Here is a 15,222-nt window from a genome sequence, read left to right as displayed (position 1 = left end):
TAAAGACCATGTCTAGAGATAAAAATATCATGCTATAGGGTTATAAAGCTCCTTGGCTTGGGAATCTTCTGGTCTGAGTACATTTTGTCACTTAACAACTACATGCCTTTCAACTAGCCATGTACATTTTATAATCTGTATCTTTTTCTATACAGATTATTTCTATACAGTGGGGGCTGGGGAGTACTGCTCTGAAAAATTATAATGCTTGCTTTCCTATTCCCGTGGTGTGAATACACATTCTCCCTTTTCCCTTTCTCTCGAGTGCACACATACATACACAGTGACATATACACAGACCATATGTGTTATGTCCTCTACTTTCCAACCACTATCAGAAACACACATTGGGCCAACTAAATGTTCATTCAATAAAATTTGACTATAAGTGAAATATAACATTTATCTTTAGCCCTTTCCAAAAAGTCATCTTTTCTGAAATACCTCATTAGCAATCTGGAATGATCCCTGGGTACATGCCTGTGACTATATTGTCTTATAAGATATCCCACACCTTCTCAAACTTCTGTGGTGATATTTTATTTGTGCTGAGATGTGGTGCTATTTTATTTGTGCTTTAATAAAGCTTGCCTGGAGATCAGGCAGCACACGCCCTTAATGCTATCACTTATCAGGCAGGGTCTCTGTGTGTTCAAGGCCATACTAGGGAACACAGTCAAGTGTGGTGACACACACCTTTAATCCCAGTACTAACCATAGAAACCTGGAGGTCTGTACAGACAGACAGTGATAAGGAAGTGAGGCAGCTGGGCTAACATAGCCAATGAGAGAGTAAAACAACAAGGTAATAAAGGTGTGGGTAGACAGGAAGTAGCTTGTATTTGGAAGCTGCAGAGTTGGTGAGGTAAAGTTGGCTGATGGTTTTCCCTATTTCCCTTACTACCACCACACTAGGTAGCTGCTTTGAAATTCCCTCAGACTTCTACTGTTCTGTACAGCTGACAGATTTGGTAAGTCAATTAAGATATCTTAAAGGATGAAATTAGTTAAGAGATTTTTTTTCCCCACATTAAAAAATGGGAAACATTTTTACAAGGGAATGAATTTGGTCTCTGTTTGATAACACATTAGGCAGTCTGACAAGGGAACAATTAAATGAGAGAATAATTAATGTTGATGGGATGTATGTAACATCAATTATCAATATTATTTGTTTAATCACTTTTAATTTATATTAAAAAGGTCAGTCAATTTCAGAGCCAAGATAAAAGCTTTAGAAAAACCTGTTAAAATGAATTATAGAGAAATTCAGATCTAGACAGGAGAATTTAAAGGTGAAATTATTTCAGGATTGAATTATATGGTTACAGAAAGACAGTCTGTTTTCAAACAACCAAACTTAATCTATCCAGTAACTTTACAGGAACTACCTGCTCAAGGGCATGTATAAGCTAATTGGACTCCAGTGGAAATGTTAGATTTAAGGGGATTTAAAGAAGCTATACTCACATATGGTATGCTGCTATGGGATAATGCTTTGTACACTGGTTTAATAAAACACTGATTCTCCATTTGTAAAGTAGATGTTAAACTCATGGTCAACTTTTAATAGAATTGTCCCTCAGGACTGGAAAGAATTAGTTACAGCAGTCCTAGAGGCAAGGGTACAATTACAATGGAGAACATGTTTCAAAGAGGAGACTAAAACAATAGAGCAACAATGTGAGACTAGAGGTGTGGAAATTTCCCAGGATCAGCTTCTTGGTGAAGACAAATACACTGATATATAAAGACAATGTTTATATGGTAACCAAATCTTAATTCTATGCCACATGGCAGTCATGAAAGCATGGGATAGAATTGAGGAAGCAGAAAAGAAAATTGAATCATTTACAAAAGTTATACAGGGCCCCAGAGCATCCTTCACAGATTTCTTACAAAGGCTGTCTTCAGCAGTAAATAGAATGATACCAAATTCAGAAGCTAGACAGATAATAATTGAATCTTTTGCTTTTGAGAATGCGAATGCAGGATTCAAAAGAATAATCAGGCTGTTAGAAGCAAGATCATCACCCTTGGAGGATTGGATTAGGGACACAATTAATATTGAGTTTCATGACCATGGTGAGATGTGGATAGGAGAGGTGATTTCAAAAGTTTTGAGGAAAAATAATATCAGATGTTTTGGATATGGTAAACAAAGTCATTTGAAAAGGGAGTATAAATAGGGTGTTCCTAGAAAGAATGATTATTCAAGGAAAAAGAGCAACAGAATGCCCCTCCCTTCTGGAGTATGCAGAAGGTGTGGTAAGGGTAAACATTGGACCAACCAATGGAGATCAACAAGGGACAGACAATGTAATCCTTTGCCTGTGCCCTCAGGAAACTCCCAGAGGGGCCTCATTCAGGCCCCCATAGCAAATTTAGTTCAGACCTTTCCTGCCATCATAGAATAAACCCCTTCTCAGAGCAATTAAATAACCAAATGCCTATTGAAATAAACCTGGCTGCTTGGGGTGGTAGACTAGCTGTAGCAGAGAGAATAGGAAATTCAGGAGAAACCATAAAGTGAATTTTTTGGCAAACTTCTATAAATGAGCAAAGATCAAAATTAAAAATACGAATAAATGACGTTTTCTTGGGTGGTTTAGTAGACACAGGTGCAGATGTTACAATAATTGCACCAGAATTTTGGCATCCAAACTGGCCTCTTCAGAAGGTAAATGTTCAGCTAGTATGGATTGAAACATTATCTCAAGTGAAACAGAGCACAATATGGCTTGAATGTATAGTACCAGAAAGACAGAGAGGAAAATTAAAGCAATATGTAGCTAATATAACCATGAATTTATGGGGCCACAATCTATTACAACAATAGAATACTCATATTAACATTCCTCCAACCTCAGAAACAAATCATAAACTAACGCATGTTTCTGAGAGAAATATTAGGAGGTATTATTATTATAAAGAGCAGTAACCAAACATCCAGATTGTACAAGAACAAGGTACAACAACTGCTGATCTTTCAAAAACACCAGCAGCTCTACCTTTAAAATGGTTAACAGACAAGCCTATGTGGGTTCAGCAATGGCCTTTAACAACAGAGAAACTGCAGGTTTTCACCAGCCCTTGGAATTCTCCTGTATTTGTTATTAAAAAGAAATCTTGTAAATGGAGAATGGTAACAGACCTAAGAACAATTAACAAAGTAATTCAGCCTATGGGCTCTCTACAATCTGGAATTACTTTGTCTACTCTGTTACCTAAAGGGCAGTCTCTTATAGTTATTGATTTAAAATACTGTTTCTTTTCAATACCCTTACAAGAAAAGGACAGAGAAAGATTTGCCTTCACAGTGTCTACTTATAGTAATTCTCAGCTGGTTAAGAGATATCAATGGAGGATTCTCCCACAGGAAATGTTATATAGCCCAACCCTGTGCCAATATTTTGTACAACAGCCATTGGAAGTAATACATAAACAATTTCCTAAATCTATAATTTATCATTACATGAACAATATTTTACTAGCTGATTCAAGTCCAGATACTTTACAAAGAATGTTTAAAGAAGTAAAGAAAATTTTGCCCTGTTGAGGATTACAAATTACTCCTGAAATGATAAAGAGGAGATTCTATTAATTATTTAGGATGTAAAATAGGTCTACAGAAACTTAGACCCCAAAAGGGGCAAATTAGGAGAAATTGATTACAGACTCTTAATGACTTTCAGAGATTATTCGGAGACATTTCCCATCTACAAAGTATTGCTGGGGTAAAAAATGATAAACTGAGTAATTTGTTCAAAACCTTAGAAGGTAACAAGGACTTAAATAGTCCAAGAGAATTATCAGCTGAAGCTGAGAGATGATTGGCCTTGATGGAAAAGAAAGTACAGGAAGGACATGTGGATTGCGTAGATCCAAAGCTTGACCGCATTTTGGTTATTTTACCCTCTAAGCATTCTCCTACAGTAATTTTAATGCAGAAGGAAGATATTACATTGGAATGTATTTTTCTACCAAATAAACAGAGTAAAAAATTAAAAATTTATGTGGAAAAGATCTCTGACTTGATTTTAAAAGGAAAATTGTGACTTTGTCAATTAGCAGGAATAGACCCAGCAGAAATCGTCATACTTTTAACTAAGGATGAAATTGAAAAATAATGGGAAGAAACTGAACCTTGGCAAAGAGCTTGCAGTAATTTTTTGAGAGAGATTAACAGCAAACATCTCAAAAGTGATAGAATTCAACTTATAAAGAGATCTGATTGGATTCTGCCTCAAATTGTTCAGGAAACACCTATATCTGAAGCCCATACATTTTATAGAGATGCAAACAAACAAGGAAAGGCAGGTTACAAATCAGAAAATTTAAGTAAAATGGCTCAAAGTCCTTATAATTTGGTTCAAAAATCAGAATTGTATGGTATTCTATTGGTATTAATGGATTTTTCTGAACCTCTCAACGTAGTTACTGACTATGCTAAAAGAGTGGTATTACATATTGAGACTGCAGAATTTATTCCTAATGAGTTAGAATCAACTTTATTATTTATTCAGTTACAAGATATAATAAGGAATGGGCAGCATCATTTATATATAACTCACATCCAATCCCATATGGGTCTGCCGGCCCTCTAGTACAAGGTAATGATGAGATTGATAAATTATTGATAGGAAATGTGCTGGAGGCCTCAGAATTTCATAAAAAAACATCATGCCAGTAGTAAAGGCTTAAAAAACGGTTTTTCCATAACCTGGCAACAAGCCAAGGAAATGTCCTACTTGTTCCTTTTACAATCTGACATCATTACCAGCAGGATGTAACCCAAAGGGTACTCAGAGGAATGAAATCTGGCAGATGGATGTGTTTCACTTTGCAGAATATGGGAAACTGAAATATATACACCATACCATTGATACTTATTCAGGATTTCAATGGGCAACTGCTTTGGGTTCTGAAAAAGCTGATTCTGTAATCATTCATTTGCCAGAAGTTATGGCCATCATGGGTATACCTGCACAAATTAAAACTGAAAATGCTCCATCATATGTCTCTGTTAAAATGAAACAGTTTGCTTATACAATATAAAGCATATTACAGGTATACCACATATTCCTACAGGCCAAGCAGTCATAGAAAAATAAAATCAAACTCTAAAGGACATGCTAAATAAACAGAAGGGGGTAACAAAACCCCCCAGAAATAGATTACATAATGCTCTATTAACTTTGAATTTCTCAGTGCTAATGAGAAAGGAACAACAGCTGCAGAGAGACATTGAATAATAGAAAAAACTACAGAATTAAATCAGCCTATCTATTTTAAAGATGTGCTGACCTCAGAATGGAAACCAGGATATGTGTTACGTTGGGGACAAGATTTTGCTTTTGTTTCTACAGGAGAAGATAAGCTGTGGATACTATCAAAATTGATAAAGGTCCAATTTGAACAAGAGAGACTTCTTAATTAGAAGTGGTGATAGTTCATCAACCAGCATGACCATCCAATTTAAACTAGTTTATACCTCTAACAAATGCTTTTCATTTAATCAGATATAACTTACCAGAAGGGAACCTACCCAAAGTTAGGCTTGGGGAAGGGTTTTTGTTTTTGTCTTTCAGGAGAATGAAGGCTAAGGAATCTGAAGAACACTGGACAAATGAGATATCTGAATAAAAAAGGACAAATCATCCAGAAAAAATATGCCAAGAAAAAGAGTAAATTGGCCTATTGGTATATTACCTATAAAATTTCGTAAGTCTTCCTAAATGTTTGTTTCTGCTCTTCTCAACAGACACTTAACACAAATGGTCTTTATGTAGTCCCAGTTAAATTAAAAATTAAAACTGGCTTTGGAGTTGAAGAATGGCTCTCTCTTTCTTTAAATCCAAGTATGTTGTTAAAAGAAAAATGCAAAATCTCTGTAGCATGTCAGAATAAAGAGCCATCTGATATGGGACAAAAGAAAACCAAAAAATTAAGGGACTATTCTATTGTAACTAATCTCAATTCTTTGATTCTGTTTTGATTCTTTAAACTTTTCTTAGGGTATGAGTTTTATATCAAAATTTATAAGATTAAAATATGTATATTTTAAACTTTCATTGTGATATTAATGGTCATATAGAGTACTAATTAATTCTAGAAAAAAAGGCTTCATTTAGCTGCCTATACATGTTTTTTGTGTTTGAGTCTCTATCAGTTTTCTTCATGGAACCATGACCAGGCCTAACAGTGAATTTGAAGTTTCCATAAAGATAATGGAGCCTCACAATGATGATTCCATGTGGACAATAATAATCCCACTAAACTGACAAACATCACCAAAAGATTGGCTTTGAAATACAAACTGCTCAGGACAATTTCGAGATGGCTAGCTGAGATGATCTAGCCTCACTGACTATTTGAGGGATGACTTGAGATAAGCCCTGCACTTTTGCATTATGCAGAGACTGGACAACAAATGATACAGCTACCACTCTGGAACTTGACAATTAACCCAAAATTTGTCTTTTCAGGATCCCCTAAAGATGCCTTCACCCACAGCAGGAAGTAATTTTTTTTTTCCCCGGGGAAAGATAACCTTTTATTGGATCCAGGTAAGGAAAAATTTTGCTGTGATGAGAAATATTATGCATCTTATGTTACATAGTTTATAAAGATGAATTAATACATCTCAAGTTGTATTTCAGGTTGATTTAAGAACAGGACACCCATATTCCCAAGAGGTGGGGTGGGTGGTTTTTAGTCTTTCAGTGGGTTTCAGGTTTGGGATAGCTGTCATTGTTTAGGAGGGTTGATTACAAGATGTTGTTGTTAATGGTCAAAAAAAGGGCTAAAGAAAAGAGATTAGATTTAAGGTTTTTGTTTAAAACAAAGAGGATATAGATAAGAGGTAGATTATTGAATCTACTCTGAAAAGAAAAAAAAGAGGATATAGATATGATATAGATAAAAAGGTAGATTACTGAACCTACTTTTAAAAGACAACTATTAGTTTTAAATACTTTACATTGGATTGGATTTTTATATATTGTACACAAATTAGATATATTGTGATTGCTATTGTTAGAAAATGCTGTACATATATTTCTAATCTTGTTCAGGATGTTGTACCTATATAGTTCATTTAACAATGTAATGCAAATTTGCTAATCCTTGAATATTACCAAATATTAGGATATAAAGAAATGAAAGTTAGTAGTTAGACATTATAATCAAACTTATAGTCTTATTAGGTATATTCCAAGATCAAGCAGAGATATATTTTAGATAGACAGGTCATCTTCAAATCCTTCAGAGATCTACAGAATATGACATTTAAAATGTTTAAATAACAGATTTTTTTTATGACTATGAGCCATGCCGGCTCCTGGCAGCACCAATCTACTTCAGAGAAGATATGGGCATTGAAGAAACTGCATATGGAGTTAACTTTCACTGTGGCAAAAGTTAGCCACTGAGCAATAAAGGGCCCTCAAATCAACTGCTGACAGTATGATATCCAAAATGGACAAACAGGACACAAAACAAAGGACTACCGATCCTTGCCAAGTGTGGTTGCAGCTTTGGCAATAGGCATCCTCTGTGGCCAAGACAATATGGCACCATCATTGAAGTGGCTTTGCAATCCAGAAAAGGTACAATGCCCCTTTCTTCGAAGGCAGCTGAACAGGCAATGGACTGATGGCTTCTGGTGTGCAGGGAACAGTAGCTGAAACAGTTCTTCTTGAAGAGTAACTAGGCTGATGGAGTCTAACTTCTCAATGGTAGACTGGCATTTAATAAAGGAGTTGAAGCCACCCACAAGCCTAGAAGAATGGGCAGCTGAATTCCAAAAACACCAGCAATTTCCAGAATTTAAAATCCTGAATCATGACAGGACACTGGTGGAATTCAGATTTATCTGGTACATGGACTACTCACACCGAATGTGAGGTCGAACTGTAGGTCTTGTGTACATCCTACTTCACAAATCAGTCTGTCAAATTTGCTAAGCCTGTAGGCTGAAGATGATGCCCCAATGTGCAGAGAAACCTCGGGTGACTGTCCAGGCATCTGGCTGTTTCTGTCAACTCACATTTTTTTGGAAGTTGCTTGTTTGCACTTCCTGTTTTACTAGGTAATATTATTTCCTTCTTGGGTCTCCGAGGGAGTTGAAGAATAGTTATAGTTACAGTTTTCCTTGTTAAGACATTCAGAAAACAAACTCACTAAGAGGTGTTAAGTATATAAGTTTGAAAGACATAATAAGATAGTTTTCTGTTGGTAATATGTTAGGATAGAAAGTGAATTGGACTCACCAAATAGAATAGATAATGAAATATTTTCTCTGAATTTGTCAAATGCAAATGGACTAGACATTGTTGATGTATTTATGGCATGTATATATTATATATAGTTATTGTACTTATTGTATATATAGTTTTTCTTATATTAGTTATAACTTTTTTAATTTTTTTATTTTTATTAGCAAAAATAAAAAACGGGAAATGTGGTGATATTTTGTTTGTGCTTTAATAAAGCTTGCCTGGAGATCAGGGGGAAAGGCCAGCCATTTTAAGTGAACAAAAAGTCAGGCAGCACACGCTCTTAATGCTATCACTTATCAGGCAGGGTCTCTGCGTGTTCAAGGCCATACTAGGGAACACAGCCAAGTGTGGTGACACACACCATTAATCCTAGTACCAACCATAGAGACCTGGAGGTCTGTACAGACAGACAGTGACAAGGAAGTGAGGTAGCTGGGCTAAGAGTCAATAAGAGGGCAGAACAACAAGACAATAAAGGCCTGGGTAGACAGGAAGTAACTCACATTTGAGAGCTGCAGAGTTGGTGAGGTAAGGTTGGCTGGTGGCTTTCCCTATTTCCCTGATCTCTCTAAGGCTTTCACCCCTGTATTTGGCTCCATGTTTTTTTATTTAATAAGACCATTGAGAAATTCGTCTACCAACTCCTGTCACTGAAACTCTGTGTGATACTTTTTCTCCATCTTCTTGCCTCAGTATGCATGAATGCCAGTACAGCTGATCAGAGCAGGAATGAACAATGCCTCAAAGGAGGTCAGCTATCATCTTTCTCCTGCTGGACATTGACATTGTGGGTTAACAGTTTGCTTCCAAGATGTGGATTTAGAGAACATTGACTAGGTTGGTAACAGGACCAAAAATGAAGGGCACTTAAAAGGCTACTACAGTGTCACCAGGGAGCACTGGGGTAGAGTCTGTGGACTCCGTAGCTGGTGGCACTCCCTGAAGAGATTCAACACCGATTCCTTTTCCAGTGTCATTCCCTTTGAGGCCTTGGCACCATGGAGCTTCTTGCTCATGATTTCCAAGGAACTTCTTCCTGTCCTGTCAAGAACCCTGTTTCTGCCTGGACTTCTATAACCAGAGTCCTTCAGCCAAATTCCTTTCATTGAAAAGAGAGGGCTCTTTTGACAAATGAGTTGAAATTACATGGAGATGTTCAGGTCAGCCAGATAAATGAAAAGAACAGTCAATATAAGTGGAGCAAAGGCTGTCTTTTAGGAGACAAGTCAATAGATGTGAGCTGCTGCTACTGCAGGAGATATAAGTGGCAGCTTCAAGAGACAATAAGTTTTGGGGTGAGGGTGGAAGGTAACCAAAACTGATCTGGGAGAACATTAGAGACTGGGAGGTGACAATTAGACTTACAGTTCTGGTAGCAATCAGTACACAGCTCCCCGTAGGACATACACAGCCCCAGATCTTTTGAATATTTATACTTCCCAATAATCAAAACTTCAATGAGGAGGTTTGAAATTTTGTTCCATTGCCACATAAGGAAATCTTTTCTCCTAGTCATTCTTTGAAGAACATTCTCTATAGCACTTTCTGTTGAATTGGAGAAGACCATAGATTGGATGGTAAAGAAAATTTATAAAGAAGAGACGCTGACAATTATGGAGGCAGGGGAGGATAAGAACACAGTGATGGCACAGTGCAAGGACACTCAAGCTGCGTCATGACATGGTGGAAAGGGACTGGGAAGTGGGCACGTGCAGGAGAATAGGTAAGAGAGTCAGACTTAATCTTGCAAAACAAACAAACAAAACACCTTGCTTTTTGTGATTAAGCAATCCACTCCTCTGACAGCAGCACTGATTCACTCACTAGGGCTTCTTGCTCACAACAGAACCACCAGTCACCAGGTCCCACTTCCCAAACCCATGCATAGGGATCGAGCCCCTAAGACAAGGACTTGGAGGACATGACTAAAACCCAGCCACACTGTCACTCCTTCCCTGCAGAATTCTTTCCAAATTTCTTTTAATTTTGTAGTTTATGCTCAACTTAGGGATTATGGGTAGGCTGATAAAGCTTGTCATTTTTAAAAAGAAAGTGGTAAGGAGTGATCAGCCAATAGTCACTTCCAACTGCCATCTGTGACAAGTCTGTAAAGCATTCCGTTTGCATAATACATGGGAAGTCTATTAAAATACAGCACACTGCTACAAGAAGGTGGAAAAAGTCTAAGTCAGATTATGTTTCCTTGTAAAATAGTCCCTCTATTACTGGCAACAAAGCTGAGTGTTTCTGTATTGCTTTAAATTGAAAATCCACTGTTCAAGGAATCCTTGAATAGATGCTATACCTAGTTTTGTCCAATGCTGCAGACATGTTGCACCTTCATAAGGAGCAGGGTGCTGAGCAGTGGGCACTGAGCAAAGTGGATGCCTGTTTAACTGACAGTCTCTGTTCTAGGGTAATCAAGGACAGATCCTCAATCAGTTATAAAGGCAGGCAGTGTGTTCACACACAATACAGACCTATATATATGACCCAAAAAGGCCACCTCTCTTGTTGCCAGAATGGGAAAATATATATCAAATACTTTACCTGTGAAAACAGAGTTTTCTGTGTCAGAAGTAGGCCAGCAAGCCGGTATCTTGACAGCGTGCTAGAGGCTCTAACAGAGGGGGACTAAAGGTATGTGCTTTTCACTCATTCCCAACCTCAGGCTCTGAAGCATAATGTCATCTATGCTCTAAAAATTGACACTTTTCTGTTTGTCGAGGCTCAGTTTTTAAACACATGCAACTCTTCTCACAGCTTCAAGCCGGATTGCTTGCTACAGGTATGGCTTTTGAAAGGGTTTGAAGCTGGGAGAATTGTTATTACTAATGATGGATAGTTTGGCCCCCAACCTGCTCTACAAATTTTGGTGATTCTTGCAGGGAAATACAAAGGACAGAGGAATGGAAGAGGGTTTCTTATCTTCAGTATCTTCAGCATTTTAATTAATCTGGTCTAATAAAGACATTGGATTTTTCAGCAGATGCCATCAACTTGATGCCTGAAGCTTTTTTTTTTTTTTTGAACTACCAGCCCTGGAAATAACCTCAGAAGGTATTTTTGAATAGTTTGGTTCAACTCTGTGTGGAGTGTTCAGTCAGGACTGGAGACACTTATAAATGGCTTTCCTTTCCAAGCAGCCTGAGTGACAGTCACTCCTATATCATACTTCTTTCAAGACAGATGGTGAGAACACAGTTTGCTGTTCAGTTTCCATTCACTGCTGTCTTTTCTAACCAGCATGGAGAAGCGAGCTGCAAAAGAGAAAGGCCTTCAAAGCCACTCAGCCTAATTTTAACAATGCTGTGGAGAAACTGCAACTCTTCTATTCTGACTCTCTCCCTGAGACATTGAGAAGCATGCCTTAGGTTTGCCATCCAAGGTTCACAACCGATGAAATTTAGGTAATGTCCTAAATCTCAATACAGGAGACATTGCAGTTTCCTGTGCTGCACAGATTATACCTATTAGTGATTAGCTGGAGTTACAAATAATGCATCGGTATTGCATTAAGAAAAGAACTAAAGCCCTTCCCCTTGAAGTCATTTAACTAAGAGTGAGTCTAGATTTGAGTTTTCTACTTCATTTCCCTGGGTCTTCCTTCCTGTGTCTGTTGCATGAGTCTAAATCTCCACCTGCCTGAAGGTTGTCTTGTGAATCTATTTGTCCCTGAGTCTGTGTCTTCTGTCTGTATGTGTCTGTCTGTTTCTGTCTGTGTGATTGTATGCATCTCTATGACTATTTGTTGTGTCTGTGTGAGTCTGTCTGTGAGTGGTACGACTGTCAGTGTGTGTTGATTGTATGTGTCTGTGTGTATATGTATGTGTCTCTGTGTGTTAATGGTGTCTGTCCCTAACAAGAGGCTTTGCTCTGTCTTTATTGAACAGCACAGAATGCATCACATGGGGGAAGGAATGCTATACTTTACAAAAATCTTTAACAGAATTTTACAAGGGATTAAGTCACTGGCTCCAACTGATCCCAGCTGACCCAGATAATAAGCATCATCGTTTATCAACCAATATCTGTACATGAATGCTCTCAACTATCATGGTAAATTTTAGGAAGTTGCTTTCAACTTCTCTATTTGCTGCTTTCAGCAAACGATGCACATGTAACTCTGAGTGAGGGGTATGGAACGGTATGGAACTTAAGATTGCAGTTATGCACTAACTTAGGTTGTAAAAGTTCATCACATGGGAAATCCAAGGCAAATAAGATTGGTTGTTGCATTCTTCTCTTAAAAGCAGATTAAACAAAGAGTTGGAATACCCAGTATGATAGCAGTCTTAAGTGACCTCAGGGTGTGTTACTAACTTTGGCTGTGAGGTCCCCAATCTCTTAGAATGTAAGAGATGCTTACAGAATATTGCCCTTTCTGACACCATCATTAGCTTCCCTGCATGTGGGCATTACCATTGGAAGAATCTGATTCATACTTTCTTTTGAGTTGATTCTTTTTATCCCATGATGCCACAAAAGAAAAACAAAGATCTACCAAACTCTTGAATATGCAACATCTGAATGTATGTTTTCCTTTAATATCCACATTGAGTGCTTAAGTGGGCTTCCCACCGTGCTTTGCTGAAATTCTTCATGTTAATATTACAATACCAAAAGATAAATGTGGTTTTACAGATGACACAGATCTCATACATTTCCAGACGTCACCTGGCTCATTTGCTGCACAGTAGAAGTACAAGGGTAAAGCTCTGCATTCTAACTCCTGTCACTAAATAGCTCGTCACTGCACTCATTGCTCAAGGTGATGCTGGAAACACTAGCTTTAGTGACAAGACCTGAGCACCTGCAGCCTTACCTTTTAATCCAATCCAGTCTTCCATTTTGATGAATTCCCACTTCACTGATCAACACCTGCATTATGCTGTGCTTGAAAAGGAAGCTGGTTTTCTTGGGAGCAGATGAAACAGAGTTCAAGTAAGCCTTACCCCATGAAAACTATGGTTGTCTCAGTAACTCTGTGCATTTGTATGGTCAATCAATTTACAATGCACCTCTAGAAAGTTCAAAGACTCAGTCAAGTACCCTAATCTTGGAGTCCACAGTTCATTATTTAGTCAAGTATTGGATGAATGGATGGATGGATGGATATGATAAATGGAATTGAATGGCTATATTGATAGGATGAAATGGATGAGTGTGTGGGATGGACATATATATTTATAGATGGAATAGATGAACAAATTAACAGGGACATCATAATGCAGAAACAAGAGTTCTTAGTATAAGATCCTTTTCTTCTGTGTCATGCTTTAACCAACTATATTTCTGGCACTAGTCCATTCCTGATGCTGACTGCCACCTTAGTTACTAAACTCATAATATATCCAGCTCTAAAAGCTTGGGTTTATCCCTGGTAAACAGCCTGGTCCATCTGGAAGCTTGTCATTAGTTTAAGAAATGAACTTTACTTTCCTTGCATGGTATATATCTATATTCCTCTCTCTGTTGCTAGCCCAAAGAGCATCAGAAAATAGGGAACCAGCTTTTGTGCTTCAAATATAAGATAAGCATTCCGACTTCTTAACCACAGAAGATGATTATGCTGCGCTATTACTTCCATTCACATAGCCCCGACTGTTTGTCAGGTATGTTCCAAAAGTTGTTAATGAAAAGAAAATGGACAAGAATCCTTGCTCTGATGCAACTTCCATTCCAGAGGAGGGAGCCAAACAGTAAATAAAATAGACGTGCAAATTGGAGGGTGTATGAGGGGGCATCTCAGAAGTGTGATAGCAATGAGAAGGGCAGGGTGCAACTTTTAACAGTGTGGGGCTCATACGTTTCCCCACAGAAAAGCAAATTGAAATCTTATCTCTAAGCACCTCAATATATGAGTTTTATTTGGTAATGGAATAAATAGTGAACTAATTCCTTGTGGTATGATCATAGGGGACTAGAATGGGCTCCTGAAACAGTTTACACTGCCATCCTGAGAGACAACAGGAAGACACAACAATGCTTGAACTTCAGCTGGGGAAGAAGGATCATATTCCCTGGAGGGTTCATCAAAAACACAGGTGTCTGGACTGAGGACCTCTTCTCTAGGCACTCCGACGTGAGACCAGTAAGCATATATGTATAACAGGTTGCCTGTTGATGCTGATAGTTCTGTCCCAGGGTCTGCCAAATGGATTAATTTGTAGAGCTTCAACACGACCTGGACCTCTTTCTGTTCTAAGCTGCTGAAAGCCATTCAGAGAGTTAGAATTGAGAAACAACAGATTCTGACTTCCTTTTTAGCAGCACACTGGGCCTGCTGGGGTTGGGAACAGACTGTGAGGAATGAAGGGAGGAAGGAGAAAAACCCAGTTATGAGATAATCAAAATAAGTGTACAGTGTGAAACAGCTGTGTAGAAGCAGCTAGGAGCTGAGCTCTGTTGCATGTGACCCAGGTTTCTTTCTTTTTTTTCTTTTCTTTATTTCTTCTTTTTTAATGTCAACAGTTTATTTGTGATTTCGATAGAGAAAATGTGTTTAAAATTTAATGTAGGCTACTCAAAACTTAAGAAATAGAAACAGACCTTAATAGGCATGGAGAGTTGTAGGACAGGATCTTTGTTCTTATATTTTTAGTTGTGAGCCTAGCCTTTAACAGCTAAGCCATTGCTCCAGCCCCAAGGTCCTTGTTCTTTAGGAAGCTAACAGACTGCTTATAATGTGTGACAGCCAATGTGTTAGGGTCCAAGGTGCCCATTAAGGCTTTGTAAGTAACAACTCAACTTCACTGGTCTCTGAGTAACTTTGGGTAGATAGATGGTTTATGTTCAGATTCAAATGCTGCTTCTGCCTGGTTGCTTGACTTCTTTCCTTCCTTTTTCTTCCTTCCTTTTCTTCTTTCCTTCTTCCCTTTCTTTTTTCTTTTTCAGAAGCCAGAGCAATTTTAAGTATTTGTTTTGTTTTTTGAGATTA

The 15,222-nt window shown here is 37.9% G+C and overlaps 1 long non-coding RNA gene across 8 annotated transcripts in view; it reads left to right on the top strand.

The window, feature by feature from the left end:
* The window catches only part of LOC128100120 (uncharacterized), a 128,496-nt gene that overhangs the window by 24,301 nt on the left and 88,973 nt on the right, over nucleotides 1-15,222 (top strand). Inside the window, exons 3-6 of one of the 8 annotated variants that reach the window (XR_008214670.1) lie at nucleotides 6,489-6,569; nucleotides 11,529-11,692; nucleotides 12,181-13,897; nucleotides 14,202-14,376. This is a non-coding gene — a long non-coding RNA (uncharacterized LOC128100120). Of the gene's footprint in view, nucleotides 1-604; nucleotides 5,725-6,488; nucleotides 6,570-11,528; nucleotides 13,898-14,201; nucleotides 14,377-15,222 lie in introns of those variants that run through there. The other 7 variants (XR_008214668.1, XR_008214671.1, XR_008214669.1 and 4 more) reach the window with 7 other exon arrangements.

The sequence above is a fragment of the Peromyscus californicus genome, unplaced genomic scaffold (genome assembly GCF_007827085.1).
Source record: "Peromyscus californicus insignis strain IS unplaced genomic scaffold, ASM782708v3 Scaffold_6__1_contigs__length_162567912, whole genome shotgun sequence".
In the NCBI taxonomy this organism is placed as follows: domain Eukaryota; kingdom Metazoa; phylum Chordata; class Mammalia; order Rodentia; family Cricetidae; genus Peromyscus; species Peromyscus californicus.
This window is presented reverse-complemented; position numbering and strand designations above follow the sequence as displayed.